At 36.5% G+C, this 19,868-nt stretch overlaps 1 protein-coding gene across 2 annotated transcripts in view; it reads right to left on the bottom strand.

The window, feature by feature from the left end:
* ZFHX4 (zinc finger homeobox 4) overlaps positions 1-19,868 on the bottom strand; it is a 174,053-nt gene that overhangs the window by 151,812 nt on the left and 2,373 nt on the right. The window lies entirely within an intron of this gene.

Genomic DNA, 19,868 nt, shown 5'->3' with positions numbered 1-19,868 from the left:
GTCATCATAAATCTAAAATTTATATCAGCAATCCGGATTTCTTTCATTCCTGTTTTCTGAAGATGCATATAATGTACATAAAGGCTTTAAAACCCCCTTTACCGTAATAGAAATGTAAATGGCTTTCATATACGAAGACAGGAATAAAAGGACACCACAAATAACTTGCAATTTAAAAAATTTAGCTTTTACTTCATCAGGCGGTGACTAGAAGGAGGGATGGGTGTAGGAGGGAGACTGACAATAAAAGGAACCTTAAAATTAGAAATATTACAGTCACAGGCAGCACAGACCCAACTCTTCTCTGGTTTTCATTTTGCCAGTAAATCAGCTTACTACAAATCTTCCTTGCGCAAAAGCTCTCAGCAGGTATCTGGCTGGCCCTGATTAAGCACCAATCACAATTCTTCCCCACACTTCAGTCACCTCAATGGGCAACAGAACAGAAATTAATATTTACTGCAACCAGTCCTATCATCCTAGGGGACAATCGCATTCACTCCGTTTTTTTCACCGCAATACGTAATGAACACCATTTCAAATACCATTTTGATGTTATCAATCCTGGTGAGTTGCCCATCTCTCAACCACCACCTCCATCAACATCTCCCCTGGCTTAACAAATCATAGGCAAGCACTACTGATGAAAATCCTTCAATCTTTTTTCTTTACTTTTTATTTATTTTTTTATTTTTTTCTTAGTTTTTTGCAGGCAGGCATCTTAGACCATAAACTCCCTTTGTTGAGAACAAGATGCCCTCTCTACAGTCGTATCGGTTTCTGGCAGCAGGGCAAGGGATGAGGGGACAGTTGGGTAGATGGTGGTAAAAATGCCTTCCCTTTCTGTGTGTGTGTGCATATGTGTGTGTGTGCCCACTTGTGTGTGCGCCTGCAAACCTCAGCTACTGTAATAGCAGCTTGATTACAGCCTGAGCTTCTGTGAGCCCCTGCAGATCTCTCAGTTTGCAGAATGATGGCACTGTACACAAGAGTTGAGTGCTCTGAAACTTTAGTGTTTATTTTCAGCCTATGACATAGGCACTGTCTCGATTTTATGAAACAGGTAAGCAACCTTCTTTCAAATCTGAAAATCGAAGGGACTCATAACTTCAAGGCAAATAGCTCCTTAATTTAAAAGCATCCAGACTTTCACATACCCTGACAATTTCTGAAACGAGAAAGGCTGACATTATATGTTATACTGGGTAGGACAGGCATGTAATGCCTCCCCCCACCACCACCACCACACACAATCTATTGCAGAAACTTCACAGTGGCAGAGAGCTAAGAAGAAAACAAAACTCTGGGCTCACCAATATTACTAAGCATTTTAGAAATTCCTCTTTAAAAGTTCTTATGGAAGAAAGACATCATCGAAGGTCACTGGCACATTAAGTATGAAGAATAACTTCTTAATACTCTCTTTAGTGTAATCAAATTTCATCTTGTCAGCTAAATCAGAGAGGAAGTGATCAGTTTAGAATACATCAAAAGATCTGCATAGATTGAAAATGAAATCAAAATTCGTTTTGGTATCAGCAGTGGTTAAAATGACATTCTAATTGCTCACGAATCAAACATCACAAAGCTTAGTGTGTAATTTTAATCATTGATGAGCTCCAGGTTAATTATCCTCATGGCATGCATGCAGCTTTTAAAACCTTCCGAAATAATCTGCTAACCATAAGCATGAAAACCTAATAATTTTCTAATTAGTCCACAAACATTCATGTTTACCTTTGCATTTACCAAATCTGCACAAACAATGTGTACATACTGAAGGCAGCCAAAATGCCTAAAATATAATCCCCTGCTGGACTGAAGGAAAGGAGGAAGGCAGGAAGAGACTAGAGATCTGCTGGAAACAACATGGTAAATAATACTAAATTAATGATCCTACATTAAAATGTAAAGTTCCGGAACCCAAAGTGGTTTTGTTTCTTCCCTATGATAAGATAATGCTGTGGGCTTGACGCATGTATCTTATATGTGGAAGAAGATACACCTTAATTACAAAGAGTGAGTCAAGTTCCCAAACACTTTACAGCTTTGCAAATGAGGTTCTGAGCTATTATTATTATTTAAATTCTGTTTTATCTATACTCCTAGAACAGTTCTCACCCACAAAACACTTGCTAGAATTATTACACTCATGCTGAATGCACCTCAAGTGAGTTGTATGTGACGTGCAGTTAATAATTTGGGCCAGATGCCGTCTACAGTGTATCATCTCAAAATTTCTCTCTATGATGTAGATCCCATCTTTTTATTCTATGTTAGTAGAGCAAGAAATAACTTTCCAAAAAGTAACATTATTGCTACATGAAAATGATTATGAAAACTACACTAAAGAATCCATTACAGGTCAAAGCAATGTGGTCGGATTTATTTTGTTACAATACTCCCACATAATTTTACACAAAATTGCCTATCAATTTCTCCTCAACAAGCTACACATTAACAAGAAACTAAGTCAAATACATAGTAAGTCTTCAATATAATCAAATTTACATTTCATTCCAAAAGCAGCAACAACAAAACTATCTGAATTGACAGAGCTAGTAAGAGATTACCTGATTTTTTAATTTGTAGCTATTGACTATGACTATGGCAATGCTTACCAGTATATTTTGATGGAATCACTTTAGTTTGTGGAGTTAAGAAGTTATTTAGATCAATACGTACAGTGACACTGAATATGATGCTAAGTGATTTCACTGTCATTGATGTCAGACGAGATCTTTCTTTTATCAACGTGACCCATTTAGGAAATGTATGCAAAAGTTTTATAAGCCCCAGTAAAAAGACCACAAAGACAACCATTTAACTTAAACCACAGAATTCATTCCAAAATGACTGCGTAACAAGTAAACTCGCTATAAAAGTTGCTTCACCATTTAAGCTGGTTTCTGTTTAGTCCTCACCAATTTTCATTCTTTACTGCCAAACACCCTATTTTTAAAAATCACCAAAGTCTTCAAGAAATCCCAAAGAGAAAATCTAATATAATCTTAATGCTAAATTCAGAACAATACGTACCTGCTGGTCTGCTTAGAATATGTGTACACATTTTTTGGTATTCTCAGTATTTCACAAGATCAGTGACTTTGATCATGTAAATCCCTTTTTCGGAACTAATGGACAATATGCAGAAAAGAACTTTTATTGCTCGCTCTGCCTTGCCTTCCTCCTGCAGTCACTGCTGCCTCAACTCTGCTCTGCTAAATGACCAAACCCACCTACAAGGAGCCTGGCTAATGAAAGGGGTGCTTTCTGAACAATAGAAGAATTCCTTTGCATTCAGAAAGCAGAGTTCCCATTAGAACCCAAAATCAGAGAGGCCAGTTTTACCTCTGTTTTTTAATTGAGATTGTCCCAGCCCTCCTCTACGGTCCAGTGAGACAGTGTTTGTGAAATGATTAAAAAGAACGTGATCTGATCAAGAGGACAGAATAATGGGAAAGGAATGCTAGGTTAGCCACTCTGCTAAGTGCTGGGAAAGAAGACCAATGTGCCCCTCAGCCTATTGTTTTTATTCTCGTCTGCTCTTTAGCCATCTCCTAACAAACACTCGGAGTCTTTATGTAGTTCATTTCAAACAGGTTAAAAGTTGTCCACTTACAAGAGAATTTGGTAACAAGTTACAAATTCTAAAAAAAAAAAAAAAATTGAAAATAAATAAAAATCCTTGAATTATATCAAGTTTCCAAAAGGTCATCACTGTCTCTGCTGTGGCCTTTTCCCCATTCCAAATCCTCTATCAATATGTCATAGTGAGTTAGGCAAAGACAAAAGAGAGGCGCAGTGTGAAAACGGCACATATATCTAATCCTGACAAAGCAATGAATAGACCTTCACAAGTATAATTATACTTGTTTATTTGTTGCCACGTACAGAGAACTGATGAAAAAAATCCATCAAAGTGGTATTATGCAGACACCAAGAGCTTCTTTTCTTTGGTTGCTAAAGCCACATTGAGGCTTAAATTCCTTATTGTTAAATTCAGAAGAAAGAAAAAAAAAAGATTTTTGGCTGGACTTTTTCTTTTTTTTTTTTTTGCATCAGTTGCTGACAGATCTTTTGTGTACTGAGCTGTATTAGCTCAGAGTGCTACCTCATTTCTACCCATGTTGGAATTCATAATTACAAACTACTGTACAGAAGCTTTTAAAAGGGTGTGGTGTGCTGACCGAGAGAAGAGGATGTGAAATTGCCCTTTCTCACAGTCTCTCTTTTGATATATCAAAACACAGGTAAAGTACCTGTGTGAACGCACCAGTTAGGTCAGAATACAGCTTTGATCTCAGTCTTTTAAGTTGGTGCGAGTGCTTCTCTTTAGTCAGCTTTCTCTGCAATTTGCTTATTTTAGTATATGTTTAGTTTTTCATAAAAGATTGCATAACATCTTTCCCATTGCGGTATTAAGAACATTAGCAAGAAGGAAGGCAAATACAAGGATGTCAAAGGATTGAAAATATTAAGTAAAAAGATTTCGACCCCAACTATTAAGGAGCCATTATGTTCCAATAGACACTAAATCAAATAACTTAATAAAAGCACATTTTTAGGGGTGGGGGGTGCGAGTAAGCTTTTTTTTTTCCCTTGCGGGATAGAAATATATCAAAGTAAAAGCAATCTGCATAGTTAATGTTTGTGAGCTTTACAATTTAAAACAGAAAAGCTGTAATTTTTCTTTGCTGGCAATCTGGAAACACTCTGGAGTTAATTACAGCTGATTCGGAGTGAACCACACAAACAAAGACCAGTCTATGTCCAGACAATTATACTGCATTAACCAGCTTAGAGCTTCCTGCTGATGTTTCAGGCTCTTCTGTTACACCCTTCTACCTTCCCAGCACGAGAGAAAATGCTTCTGCAAGAAGGAATTAATGAAGAGAACTGCAAAAGAATGTGTGACGACCTCTCCTGACACGGCACAAACTTTCCACCCATGTCACGACAAAGGGGAGAAGGTAATTAAGTTTGAATAGAAGGATGTAACCAAATATATGAGGCATTTAAAATAAGCAAATTTTTAAGGAGGGAAAGTTTACAGAGACAAATATGAGTGCAAGTCAACTAAGTCATTTTCGCCAGTTTTCCTCATGAAAATCTAAATGAGCTGTTCAATGCAGATAGATTTCCTTCTCTGTTAAGGGGACCCTTGTGATTGATGCTGAGTGGTCTTCTTCCTCTCTGTCTTTCTCTTTCTTTCTCTTTTTCTCCCTCTCTTCCCACCCTGATTTTCCCTCATTCTCTCTCTCATCTCTAAACCTACCTGGACTTTACATGACAATTACATGTCATTAAACACATGTGTTGGAGAACTAAAGAGCAAAGGTACACTTTGCCAATGAGTCCAATAGTTGTTAATTTGATTAGTTGTGGGAAACAGGAATTTTACTCAGTTTTCTTCACAACTTTAATCAAACTCCAGCTACTTTCCTTAGAGAGAAGTCAATAATGTCTCCTTAACCAAATTACATTATTATATGACTCATTTTATTTGTTTGCTTCAGGAAAATTTCATAATCAGTGAGCAAGATGGACCCAATACTTTAGCTATCCTCTGTAAACAAACTTTGGTACTTTTAACCAATCTAGTTGATTTCTAATTTTCTTATTCATTCTAATTGAAAATGAATAGTTTGCATTGGCGTGAGACAAGGACATGAACTGTAATTATGTTCAGTGCTTCTTTCTGATTCTTTCTTTGATACTGTTTTGCTAGTATTCCAGCTGACACTGAGGCTTTGTGGTGATTGCTTCATTAAAAGGTACCCATGTCCTAATCAGCTAAAGCATTACTAGAAAGCTGTTGTTTGCCAATACTGTGAGAATATACCGGCTCTTTTTTTTTTCTTTGTTTCTTTACACAAGAAAAAGGTACCTCTGAATGCCAGTTACCCAGCTATACTTAAGTATTCATCATCTTCCCTTTGTCTCATCTATGCAAAGTGGGATTAGAGTTAAATGACTGTAAGATCCTTCTAATTTTTCTCTCCTAAATAAATATTAATCTACAAATCAATCAAGTGTTATATTAAAACACATATAAATATACTCTAGAAATACTAAAAGGTTGTGTAAATTACCCTCAGTTTTACAAAGTATCTCAATAAAAGACAGAATTGTTTTCCCTTCTCAAGACCCCTCTCCTTCCATCCCTAGTATATTTCAAAGTTCAAGTAAATAACACTTCTAAATATAAAGCTTAAACGTGGAACCTTTTAGTTTTCCTTGGAAAAACATGGACCGCTTCAATCATTTTTAGAAATTTATAACTCATATTTGCCATGTTTTTGATACTTTTATACGTCTAATCTTTAAAACAGAACTGACTGATCTCTCTGGCATATACAAAATCTAAGAGCGTTTAGTTGACAATGCTTTGAAGTTGTCACACAGGAATATTTTAAAAATTCATCTTAGTTGGTTTTATTAAGGTATATATAACTATAGAATATTTGGCTTCAAGAAGAGATTTACCAAACTAGTGAAAACATTCCACATATATATTTATCTCATATACAATATGAAGACAGTATATTCTAACATAGACATGCATTTTGTTGCTTCTTTGTCTGTTAATATATAACATTCATTATTGAACTACTGATAACTAAATATTCAAAAGAGAAAACAATTGTATAATTATTTATATTTCATGGTCCCCACAAATATGATCTCATAACCAATATAATAATAAGTGTAATAGTCTACGTACATTCTTTTTTTTTTTTAAACGTCATTCTTTGCAGGCTAAACCTACCATAATTATCTTCATAAAACTAATCACAGACCACATATCCCAGCAAGCGTTCCTATTCCCTGAGCAATGATTTCACATGATTTCAAAATAGTTTTAATGAAGAAAGTTATATGCGTAATTTTTTAAATCACTACCAAGTGCCTCTTACTATACAATCCTCTTAGAGTCTACAAAATACAAGTCTCTTTTCATATCCCATGTAAATATTTTAAATCATTTTATATTAAAAAGCACATTAGGACTAACATAATAGAGAACATAAGTGGAATGCCAAGTTTTCTTCTGGATGAAATATTGGCAAATTTATGTTTGATCACTAAGATTAGTTGGTTATTTTATTTCTGTTATGAAGAACCTTTTGTTTGGGGTTTTATTTTTATTTTTTATTTTTTGGCCTGAAAGTTGATTTGACTGCTGTCCATAAGTGAAGTGAGCAATTCAGTAATTAACTTTTGTGTTTTAAATGTATGAACTTTAATTAGATTTCATTATAAACAAACAAACGTCAACCATAATTATAAGCTCCTTGGTTTACCCACATATTATCCCTTTTCAAACAAACTTGATGTCAGACAAATTAAAATCAAGCAGCCAGCAATTTTGAGTTGAATTTTACATGATCTGCTGGTAACCTGATTACTTTAACTTCAATATCATTACAGGAAAAGTATTTCAGGAAAAATAATGACAAGAATTCCAACAGGAGACAAGCTTAATTGTATTGATTCAAAAGACGCATGTTCATAGGAACCATGTTGAAGGAATAATGTTATCTCAAATCTACAGTTTCTATTAAAATGAAATTGTCCAGCATGAAAGAGGCAATTAAGATTAGTGTCTGCAAAACTAGAGATACTCAACTAACTAAATAATTATCTGGGCCCAATTATCTTATACTTTAAGTAGCAAAATATCAGTGTGGAGCAACTATAAGGCATGAGGTCTGCAGGTTTATTTACTGACTGGTGTATCTATTAGGACCAAGAACAAGTGGAGCTGTCAGGACATAATGAAGGTAAATGATTAGTTAGCACCAAGCCTGAACTCTTCTTCAATGCAATAAGAGTTAATTAAAGTTTACCACCAAACATCAACCAAAGCAGGATGTTGATCAGGTTTCAGCATTAAGTGCAAACAGACAATAGTTGGCAGCAATTAGCGCAGCTATCAAATGACATGCAACGATAATTATACATTTAAAACAGCTAAAGAGCTGGGGGAAAAAACTAATCAGCCTCTTTGACGACAAATCCTCAAAGGGCAGGAAACAGGTATCAGATTATTTCACTTTAACACTGTAAATCAATAGAATTAAACAAGAAAAGGTTGTATGGGTACATTATCTGAAAGAGAACAGTTCACTGGACCCAAAATGAAATAAATCTGCTACTATTGGTCTATCAAAGATAAGAACCACTGTAGCTAAAAAAAATAAGTTACTTTTCAATTAAAGTTTCTGAATGATGTCTGTGGAAAGGAAGTTTAGCTTCTTGGTTTTGTGTAAATTCAACAGTGCAACAAGTATTTCACCTTAGTTATTGTTATTTAAATGAAGTATTAACTTCCACTCTAAGATCCTGTGAAAAGTACTTTATTCCTGAATGTTATCTTTGTGTATTCAAATATTATCTCCCCGAAAAGTTTTTAAGGTCAAAATCCTTTTAATGCAGCTACGTTTAAAACAAAAGCTACATATACATATTTAGTGTAGGTCATCGCATTGCGGGTCTTCCCGTGATGCCATTCAAATCTATGACTCAATCTTGCTGAAATCAATGAGGCTGCATTCAACATACCCCTTAAAATAATTTTAATAAATCACCTCATCTTTTCCATAGTTTCTGGGCTGCGGCCTAGAGCATGTCTCCAGAAATGTGCCCATCCTCATGACCCCCACCCCTCCATTTTCCCAACTAATTCTGTTATGCTAAGGATTTGTACACAGTGTTGGCTAATCCCAGTATTTCCCTGGAGCTAAATCTAAGCCATGGCCGACTCCCAGCACAAAAATGTCTCTCCAAAAGCCCTTTCGCCCCCTTCAGCACTCATACACTCATTGGTCCTGACATTTTCACTTCAGCCATGACAAATGAGCTGATGACTCTGATGTGATTGCACGGGAGGATGGCTTTATCTAAAGATATATCATTAACTCTCATCACCATCTCCTAATATGGCTCTTCTGGGTTAACGTGTTGTGAAAATTTGACGAAATTTTTGTGTAAATATACGCACTTTAAGTAGTAAGAGACCAACTTCATCAAAAGGAAAAAAGGAAAGCCAGAGTGGACAGGATCAGGGAGAAAAAAAAAAAAAAACGACTAGCATTAACTAAATGTTGCTCTGGGGATTTAGTAACTCAACTCAACCCCTGCCCCAGTCAAACCAGCCAGCTGACTGTCTCTTAAAGGTCTCTTCCCCTCACTATGGGCTGCTGGAGCGGAGCATAATTTGCGAAGGAGCACAAAAAAAGCTTCTCAGAGAAACATGGCTAATATGTTTATCAACCGGCAAGCCCGTTTCTTTGTTTCGACCCCAGTGTAGTACCTGTTTTATTCTCAAACCTTTAATTTCCTATGTAATTAAATCTCTCTAAATTCATTTGAATGGGGAAAGGGATTGTCAAAACACATTTTACTCTGAGATCTTGTATTCTTCAAATGGAAAGAAGCAATATTTTTCCAACTCTTATTAAACGTGCAACTCTTCAAGCTTCAAAGAGCAGAGACAAGGAAGCCTTTCCATTTAGCGTAAGTACCACAACCCTGGGTTAAGTTAGAACCCAAGTTCCAGCTATGTGGCCCTTGTTATGTCTACTATGGGGTTTACAGAGTAGAGACGTGTTATAACCTCTTCTCTCAATTCATCTGAGGACACACAACCAATCAGAGTCAGCTGTAGCATAACAGACCTCAGGAAAGGAGGTCAGGCTTTCAGGTAAAGTGCTATTCACTCCTGGACCATGCAAGGAGCTCTTTATTCCTGTTCTTATTGGCATCAGTCCCCCTTTCCTAGAGCAAGAACAAAGCCAAGTGCTCGTGTGAGGTTTATGAATAAATCAGAGGTGAGCCACTTTAAGTGCTGCCCATGATTTCCTTGTTGACAGTGAGCACTTAAACAGGCTTCTATGACCAGCAACTTCTGGCAAACCATAATGATTCCTAATCTTCACCCTGCTTCATTTCAAGAACTCAATGACCCACCCCATTTTTCCTGCAAGTTTTCACCTTTCAGGCTATTCTTGTCCTATCTCCAGCTGCAAAGCTTTACAATCCCAGAGCAGTCAGCCTGTCCCATGATCATCATAGAAATTGTATCCACTCAAAATCTTCCTTTGCTTGGGAAAATTCCACAAATAAAAAAATCTCCAACATAACAGAAATTATTCTCGTATTAATATTCTAGAATCTTAGGACATTGGAGGAGCTAAGCCAACTAAGGTGAGAAATGTTAAATGACATGCTGAAGGAGACACACACACACACACATACATTAGATTTCATCAGCTGCGCTCCATCGTTCTATGATGTTTCCCAGGAATTTCTCTGAGCTTCAGTTTCCTTATGGTTAAACAAGGGGATTGTGCTGTATTCCTTCTGATGGCAACAATCTATGGTTCTAATATAAAAACCCATTTAGATCATGCTGGAAGATAGTTTTCCTTATGGAATTTTCCGCGACAGACCCACGTTTTTAACATTGTATATTTCTTTTCGTCACCTGGATTTCAAGAAGAGAGGCAGATTCCAGCAGTATAATAAAGTTTTCTATTTATATTTTTAATTAATTATCATTTATTTTTTCACTTATTCAGCACCAAGGATTTGCCAGTAGTGTCCATCACTGTGAATACGGTGATTGAACAGACATGGGTGCTGTCCTCTTGGAGGCTGAAGTTTCTCTGAGGAAACACTTAAGCATCATGAAAAATGCTAAGATGCTAATTGTTTTTCTTTCAATGACGTATATCCTTCCCCATCAGTAGTCAATAAATGCTTACCCTTAAACACATGTGCTTCAAATGAATTGTCAAGTCCATGGCCACTTATAAATGCCCAGAACACAAAAGGCACACACTTTCATTTTTAGGAAAAACTTTAACAGAGATTGTGAACCACACATATAAATATTAGGCAAAAATAAAACTCAAAGCTGGGAAATTACAATCTAAATACACATATCTTCCATAAAAATATAAACAATAATTTTAACTGTGTATCTTACATGGATCACAATGAGAAATTACTACGAATTAAAAAATCAAAAACGATACTAGAAAAAGAGTTTAGTTTCTAGACAGTTCAAAAAATTGTATTTATAAATTTGTTAACTCCTATCATGATTCTTATCATCTTTGAACTTGGGTAGTCCTCCAGTGAATAACGCATTATTATAAAAAGATGAAGGATCATGATCTCTTCCAAGAGATAAGCCAGGAGGAGACATAAGTTGCCTGTAAAATCCCCTAAGAAAAATTAAGAGCTCTATTATATTACTAGATTGTTAATAACTAGATATATTCTCTAGGTTGGTATAAATTTTGATCAACAGGATGCCATATAACAGTATCTATGCGGACTCCTTTCATGGCATATCAAAATACCATAATGCCAAGTATACAGAAAGGTAGTTCTATGGCATCTAATCCAGTTTGGGGAAATCCTCTAATTCAATGGCTTTCAAGCAGGTTGGGTCAACTTCAAGACTGAAATAAGCATTTTGGTCTCTTCTATTATTGTATACAATGGACAGTCTGGAATCTTGGGTTCATGTGAATAGACTAAGGTCTGAATTATTTAAAAATTGTTTCTGCTCTAATTTGCTTCTTAGAAAAAGACCCAGAAATGCATTAAACATCTAAAAGCCCCTCAGAACCAAAACAACTTGTGATAATAGAGCGGCAGATAATGAGATGGAGGACCATCCACCTAGACGCCATCTAGGTATCTGTCAAAGAGAAAATCTGAGAAGAAGGATGCTATCCCTTTTCCCGGCCTTGTAGGCATACCCATTGCCTAATTCCTCTCTCCTTCCCTTTTGGGGGACAGGAGCATCTCTACTCAAAGATCTAAGTAGACTTGCTTTATCAAATGCTCTTTAGTTGAGCATTACATTAAAACTAGCTCTTGAAAACAAAGACAAAGGAACAGAGGTTATCAAGTCCTGTAACATTCACTTATTTTAATGTCACAACCCTTTAGTCTTATGTAATCTCTACAACAACTTTGAGATACGAGTCAAGGTAAACTGAGGCTCAGCAAGATTAAATAACTTGGATAAGGTCATCCATAACAAAGAATTTAACCCAGGTGTCTAATACAGCTGAAACCATTTCTATTGGCCATTGAGTTGACAAAAAATGGAGTATATTTTCAAATATCTAAAATTTAAGTCAAAAAAACTCTTTTCAAAAGGAAAAAGAAATCCAAAGTGAACAGAATCAAAAAAGTGTCTTTAACTAAAGGTCATTCTTTCTGTCCACTATGCTGTATCTAAAACATCACAGCATCGTTGTTTACTTTCCTTACACGGAATAAAAACCCTTTTCTTCTCAACACCATGTTTGTAGTTATTAAGAATACATTTTAAGTCACTGAGATCATCAGTACTTTTATGAATCACAGACTCTTCTTGACCATTCAAAGCATCTGTCCAACCACCTACTTAACACAAAAATACGTTTACGGTCACAGTGATAAGAGGCCATCCAGATTCTACTCAACTCCTTTCAGTAACCGAGAAGTCACTCAGAGGAGACAGCATCGCTGTTGGATTACCACTGCATATTCTCCTTTTCTTCTCTTCACTATTTCCACCACCTTCATATTCTGTCATGTAACAAACCCTTTTCCAAAGCAGCCAGTATAGTTGCATGACCATTGGTCCTAGAGTTGGGATATCTGAGTTCTTGTCCTGACGTTTTCCTACCTTGCTGGGTGACTCAACGCTTACTTCTCCTGAATTCAATAGCCCATATTTTGAAATGAACTGGTTGAACTGAGTAACTCTAAAGCAGTCCCCAGTCTTCAGCATTTTGAGGGTTGCCCATTGTCTTACCACCCTACCTGCTCCTCTCTGTTGTGATCATGTGGGCCAGTTCTTAGAAAATGAAAGAAATTTAGTCTACAAGGGAAAAATTTCCCAGTCTACCCCTATGAACGTATCTAAAGAGGAAAGAGAGACACTGACGTGAGGAGAGGGTAGAAGAGTGTGTGTGTGTCAGTGTGTATGTCTCTGTCTGTACACTCCCAGTCTGTATCTACTAAACCAAAAAAATGACTCATTCTCAATTAATTAGTGGGCTCAAAAAATTTTAAATATTAATTGCATTATTCCTAAATGTATGGAGAAAAAGTACTAAGAACTGTATTTTAGAGAATCCACATTCATAAAGCCTTTCAGGTTTAATGAAGATACTTTGGGAAATGATTGTGTTTCTTCAATTTACTCTTCCAAGCCGGTAAATTTCAAGATTCTCCGTAAACTTCCCTCTTACAAAGTTTTGTTTTGTTTTTAACAGTACAACCAGGTGGCATACACCAGCTCATATGCTTTTGTATTTTAACATTGTTAAAGCTATGGATTTCCTTTCTTCTTTACAGTGAAGGAAAAGGATTTTATGGACAGTTATAAAATGCATATTTTAACCCAAAAGTCAATTTTCCCTAGTTAAAATGATTTAGATCTGAGTAAATACTTGCAGAACACTTTGTGTTTTTACAGCTAGAACACAATGGAACCTATAAACTCTGTCTTTAGAGGTACGTGCTATAATGCGTACCATTCAGAAATTGTCAGCTGTGTACTGTCGTATCCCCAGGACAAGCAAACATTAGAAATGATCAATCATCTAAATATATGATGCTAGTGTGTGACCCTCTGACCTCAATGACTAAAACACCTACTCAGGACGTGTCTTGGACCATCAGGGCATTATGACAAATTAAGCAAGTCAAGCTGCCCAAATTCTTAAATTTTATTTGTTTATTTTTTTAATCTCTAGAATGTTAAAATGGCTAATTATATCAGAGATAAGCTGCTTGCCAAATATGACTTCAGTGTCAAAGCCATTTTTAAGTTGTGTGCATACATTCAAAAGTGCCTCAAAATAGCAAATATTTGATTTTACCCACAAACCTTTAAAAGAGTAGAGGAGTGGAGAGCAGCCGTTCCTGGACTGAGGATTGTATGTCAAACGTGAGACCATCTCAAACTTTCAAGGCAACTTGGGAACCTCTGAAACTAGGGAATTAACAGAACATCAAATCCAGCGAGATCACAAGGGACACAATCCTTATGCAAGAAAATAATGCCATTGAGCCCTCATTAAAAGACCATTTCGTCCTTAGCCATCAAAGACTGTGAGAGCACTAAGATCTTGGTTATATCATCAGGGATAACTAAAACAAGTGCCAAGAGAAATTGTGCACTTTTAGTTCTCACATGTGTCCATCTGTTCACATATAAACATATATTCTGCTTTCTGTCTGATTCCTAAAATCTTGATATCAGAAAACCCTGGGCTTTTGCCCATTTCCTAAGAATGCAGACATCACATAAGCTACTATTAACCCATGTGTGATCCACTTCCATGGTGGCTGGAAAGCTGCCAGTTACAACACATGGTGCTCAGTTAACAATGTCTTAAAATATAAATGAATTTATTTTTTAAATTAACACATTTTTCTTATGGAAATACCTTAATAAGCCATTCTGCATGTAAAAGAATAGCCTCCATGTGGATTTTTTTGTTCTTTTAAGACTTTTTGCAAGCATATCATAAAGTTAACCATAAAAGTTTCTGAAACAATCCAGAATTTCTTGACAAATTTTTAAAAGGAATCTAGTAAAGAATTTTGGTGACTTTATATAACAAAGATCAAACACTTTTCCTTTACAATATTCTGTACTCAAGAGGCAACCCTTACACTTTAATTTACGTGAAAACACTTCTGATTTCCCAAGTTTCCATGTAGCCATCTTAATAGTACCTCAGCAACTGAACCGATAAAGCGATGAGGCAAATAGAAGTTCTACAATCTAACAACAAAACAAGTTAGGTGAATATCTGGCAAAATCTTTCAATTCTGCTCTGGGGCAGCCTACAATGGCTCATTGATGGTGACCCGAAACCAGAAAGAGCTTGTTCCAAATGTATACATATAAATAATTATCCACACTGCATTCGATTTACATATGTACAAAAGAACCAATTCCCACCTTTGAAAGTGTCTTAACACTTATGGTATTTTAACTGCCCTAATTATGGTTGAAGAAACATCATTAAGAGCCACGATCACATTGTCAACTGCTAACCAGTTACAGCCCTAACTGGTGACGAGCGAAAACCCTACTGCAAGTGTTTCCAAGAGTGAACGTACAGTACGTAGACACTTTTTAAGAGACTCATCTCTAAGTGAAATACACTCACAAAGCAACGTGAAGATAAATTAAATCCTACGAAAATAACTGTATCCTCCTCTACTGTCCCCTCCCAGCCACAAAAGCTGATAGGCCACTTAAAACACTTAACATTGCCAAAAGTCAGAATACACAACTCTCCAAAGTGAAGTGTTCCACCAACCAAGACAGCTATTTACAGCCGATGGGGGGAGGAACCCCCAGATATTCCATCATTAACTCAATTAAAAATCCACACCATACTACTGGCCCCTTCCAAAATAACTGTTTTTGCCAGCGAAGGGCTGGGAATTCTTGATACCCAACAGTCACTATCTGGCAAGCTTAGCGTGTTTCTGAAAACTCTTCTGCATACAAACCTCTGTTGATCACCCTCTCGCTGCACTTCTGTCATACATACTAGTTCCCAATGATGAGGAAAACTCGGGGCATCTTATAAAGTTGCTGAAATCTGAGCCCCTGCTTGTTTTCTCAAGTCTTGGACAAACATAACTTTAGAGAGAGCAGAGCATAGGCATAAAGAAAGAGGAGCTGCATTTTCATCTTCCTTTCATCTTAGTCATTCAGTCAGCCATTCAGGACCCTATTCAACAGAGCTTTTCATTATGCAAAAAAATGCTAATCCTTTTCCGATGCTTTCACACTTGTATAAACCCCCATTCCTTCAACTGAAAAGCAATTATATCAGTTTACCTTTCTGTCCAAAACAGGATTAATATTCCAATAACAGAATCTCCTTTCTTTTCCTATCTTTTTGCTTTAGGAAACTAGAGATTATTAGTAGAGGCATTCTTAGAACAAGAATACATTATTTTAAATATGATTATGTTAACCAATGGGTGGAAAAAGGAGAAGAATCCTAAGATGAAAAAGTCCTTGAGTTACTGCAGAAACTCTTTTCTGCGACAGGACTGACCTTCCCTTCGCAGATGCCCAAAGAGACTGAGGCTCACTCTGGTCTATTAATCAGAAACAAATTATGAAAGAATGTAGCTGGACTGGTTGACACTACCCCGTCTTGGGAGACTCAGTAACAGCCTAGTAACAATGTCCTCTTCATGGGTAATGAACAGCCATGACAAATGGGGCAGAGAAACTATTTATTTGCATATGCAAATTCTCACACAAGGGAAACATGTACAAACAAGTGTCATTGTAAGGTGGATTAGGCAAACAACGCTTTCTTTTTAGGACATTCTCCAGCCCAGAACATTAGTCAGCACAATTAAACCAGTCTCCATGGAGACTAATGAAATTTCACCATGGTATGAGTTAAATTAGATAGCTAGTTATGTGTTTCCACAATCCAACTTGAAATCCATTATTGTTTCAGAACAATACAGCAATTGTGCCTAGCTGATCTTTGCCAGCTCAACAAGCTCCTAAGTTGACAATTTGCATATGTTAATATAATTAAGCACTAATTACATGAAACTTGTACATATTCACATGCACTTTCCCTGGGCGCTTTTCAGTTTGAACCTTGGCCAAGTCTTTAACCCTTAGAATGGTCTTAGAGGAAAAATACTCTGCCTGTGGGTCCAGCCCCTAGGCAGACACAGAAAGGCTCCTCATTGCTAAACACAAAGCTTAACCTGGCTTCTCATATTTCTAGCAACAATGACAGAAAATATCTTGTGAGTGTGCAGGGGGCCAGGGATGAGGGAAAAGGGGGGATGGATTAGTCTTTAAAAACTCATAACCAGTATCTTCTCCTAGGAAGGCAGTAACACTCATTTCAGGAAAATGTTAAAGAATTTGCTCTCACGGACATTGTCGAACCTTGGGAGATGAAAACGGTTTGACAACAGCAAAAATAGCAAGTAGAAAAGGAAAAAGGAGCCAGCAGCACCTAATGAGCTTTACATAAATATATGCAGAGGCAATTAAGCAATGTTAATTACTATGACAGCAGTTAATTGAATATAATTAGATATTTTAAGCCACTGAATAAAGCATAGTTAAGATTAATTTTATTGAGATTAATTGTAAATAAGGATAGATTAACTCTGTGTTTTGACAGGCATAAAAAGTAGTTCTGCAAATTAAGCAGGAGCGTGGCCACCAGTCCAAAAATCATATATTATTTTAATGTCACACCTCAGAATCATCTCCTCAATAAACATGACTTTTCAAACCCAAACAGACAGGAATCTTGAAGAAAAACAAACAGCTTGCAGAGATTAAAGAGCCTTTTGTCCTTTTTCATGTGCATTTCTTTTAACAGACTAAATTAAGCGAGTCTGGTGTACGTTTTTTAGGAAGGAACATTTCACACTGAATGGAAAAAATGTTCTATCACATATGAAATTCGTGCAGCTGTGTGGAACTTGGTCCAGATGGTTTTAGACTATAAAACACCACCAAATGATAGACAGTAGGCCTTCCCAAGATTATGTGATAAAGTCACCATCTTTTATTTTGACCTCTCCAATTTCTGCTTTGTATTATTTCCAAGCAAACCCCATATTTTCTTTTACAATTGCCTTCCTCCAAGAGGGTGAAAAGAAACATTGTACCTACTACGTGCTAGAAATGAATGGAAAACAAATCGAAAAAGGCCTCCCTTAACAGATAGCAGCTAAATCATTCGGCCACAAAATGCCATCATAGCTATGACAACAACGTCTGCAGATGACAACACTTGACTCTGACTCTTACAAACAACGGTTTCTAGAAATATTTCTTAGGAAAATACTGCTAAATGAAAAAGCCTCCCAAATACTTTCACACCAAGCTAATTCATGCATACTCTTTAAGAAAATTAACACAGTTCTCAAGAATGCTGAAGAAATCACTAATAAGATAGGAACTTCATTGACTTTGAAATGAATCAATAGGTGATTAACATAATATTTTAAAGCAGCAGAATGTGTGTGTGTGTATATATATATATTTATTACATAAACATGTATTATATTTCCAATACCTCTTAGCTCTTAATCGAACAAGGATTTTGCGCTATCGAGTCTGCCTCTGCACTGCCTTCACATTCTTGAGGATGCCCTCAGTCTTTATAACGAAAATCCTAAAATGGTCTGTGAAACAAGACTAGGACAAGCCATTCTGCAGTGAAAGATTTTAAATCATCCAGCCTCTTCTAATAGACTTGAGACTTATTGAGGTAGAAACCATAAAAAATGAAGAAGGGAAATTTAATCCCTGAAATATTGATTTGCACATTAATATCATATAGGCAGAGGGCAATTTGGCTTCGTGGAAATGACACATTGTCGACCCTTGGTGAAGTCAGAGGCAATCTAACTGCTGAACATGTCTGAATCTCAAGAGTTATTAAGGGCTTCCCTTCTTGCCTTTATGACTTTTCTTCAGCCTACCAATGCAATCTTAAATGTATTATCTTTAAGAAATAATTGTAAAACCTCAGGGGTTTTCCAGTTAATGGAAGGAAGGCCAAACCACATCAGATTCTGAAATGCAACATTAAACCCTTGCAATCAACAAAACCACCTCAATTCTCATCCATCCAGTGCAGGATCTAATATTGTTATTAGAGATAATCAAATTTCATTGTGTAAATTTAGGCTCATGGTCAGAATGGAAGCAGTAGATTCTGCAATATTAAACAGCAATTTTCTCAGCCTCCTTTATGGTTTCCTTTGCTGGTGCAGCATCTTTTAAAATAATCCAACTAGCTCAAAATTAATGAACAGATTTGGGCGCATCTGCTAAAAACTGCAAAAGATTACAATAGAGCTGAACATGTTTCCTTCATTTTTAACTTGAAATGGCAACTTTCACTTCCAAGACCCTGAGCCCACTCTCCCTGTCTATCCCCACAGTTGGTGCTATTGCTTTGACTTACACAGTTGGTTTACCTGACCTTTCTTTGTTCCTTAGGTACATTTCACTTTTCAGATTTATGGTATTTCCCTCATATTTCATTGACTCTATCTTCATTGCCATAAAAATGAAAACACTTAAATATGAGTTTACTTTTGTAATCCAAAAGCAACCAGCTATTGAATAAAATACACAGCAATGCTCTCTCCCCAGTTTATGCCATAAATATTAAAATCGTTTTGTAAAAAAAATAACTGTAGAAACCTTATGATCCCCACACTGAAGCCAGGTGCAAGAGGTTAAAACAGCTGGCTAGCCATCTTTTATTTTTGTGTGCCTTCCTGCTGATTGAAACCGCAAACGTTAAGAACTATCAGACATTCCCTTAAGGATTTTTTTTTTTAAAGAAGAAGGAAAAAAGAAAACCTTCATTTTCCTTAATATGCTCCTCTGTGGAGAAGAAAAACTCTAAAACACAATCAGCCACAGAGGCAGTGAAATAATCTCCAAGATCTCCTTTCTGTTGTATTTACAGCATCATTTCCAACAACTTCCATACACAATGGTTTTTATTCTTCAGTTAGAAAAGAGAAAAAGAGGGAAAAGAGAGAGAAAGAAGAAAGTCTGAGCTTGCTCTGTCAGTTTTGCCAGTAAATATAAAGTAAAACAAGTGTTGATGGCACCGAGAGTGTTACATACCCGGGCTGTGTTTTTGCATTGCTCTCAATGGAAGCGATCGATGCCCGTGTCACTGTCGCGTCCCAATCGCAGCCAAGTCTCAGTCTTAATCTAAGCAACACCCGAAAAGGCAGCGGCAGCCGCAGCCTCTCCCTGACTCTTCCATCCATCCACCCAACTAAAAATATAATAC

The sequence above is a fragment of the Equus quagga genome, chromosome 16, assembly GCF_021613505.1.
Source record: "Equus quagga isolate Etosha38 chromosome 16, UCLA_HA_Equagga_1.0, whole genome shotgun sequence".
In the NCBI taxonomy this organism is placed as follows: Eukaryota; Metazoa; Chordata; class Mammalia; order Perissodactyla; family Equidae; genus Equus; species Equus quagga.
The sequence above is the reverse complement of the archived record's forward strand: the minus strand, read 5'-3'. Positions and strand labels throughout refer to the sequence as shown.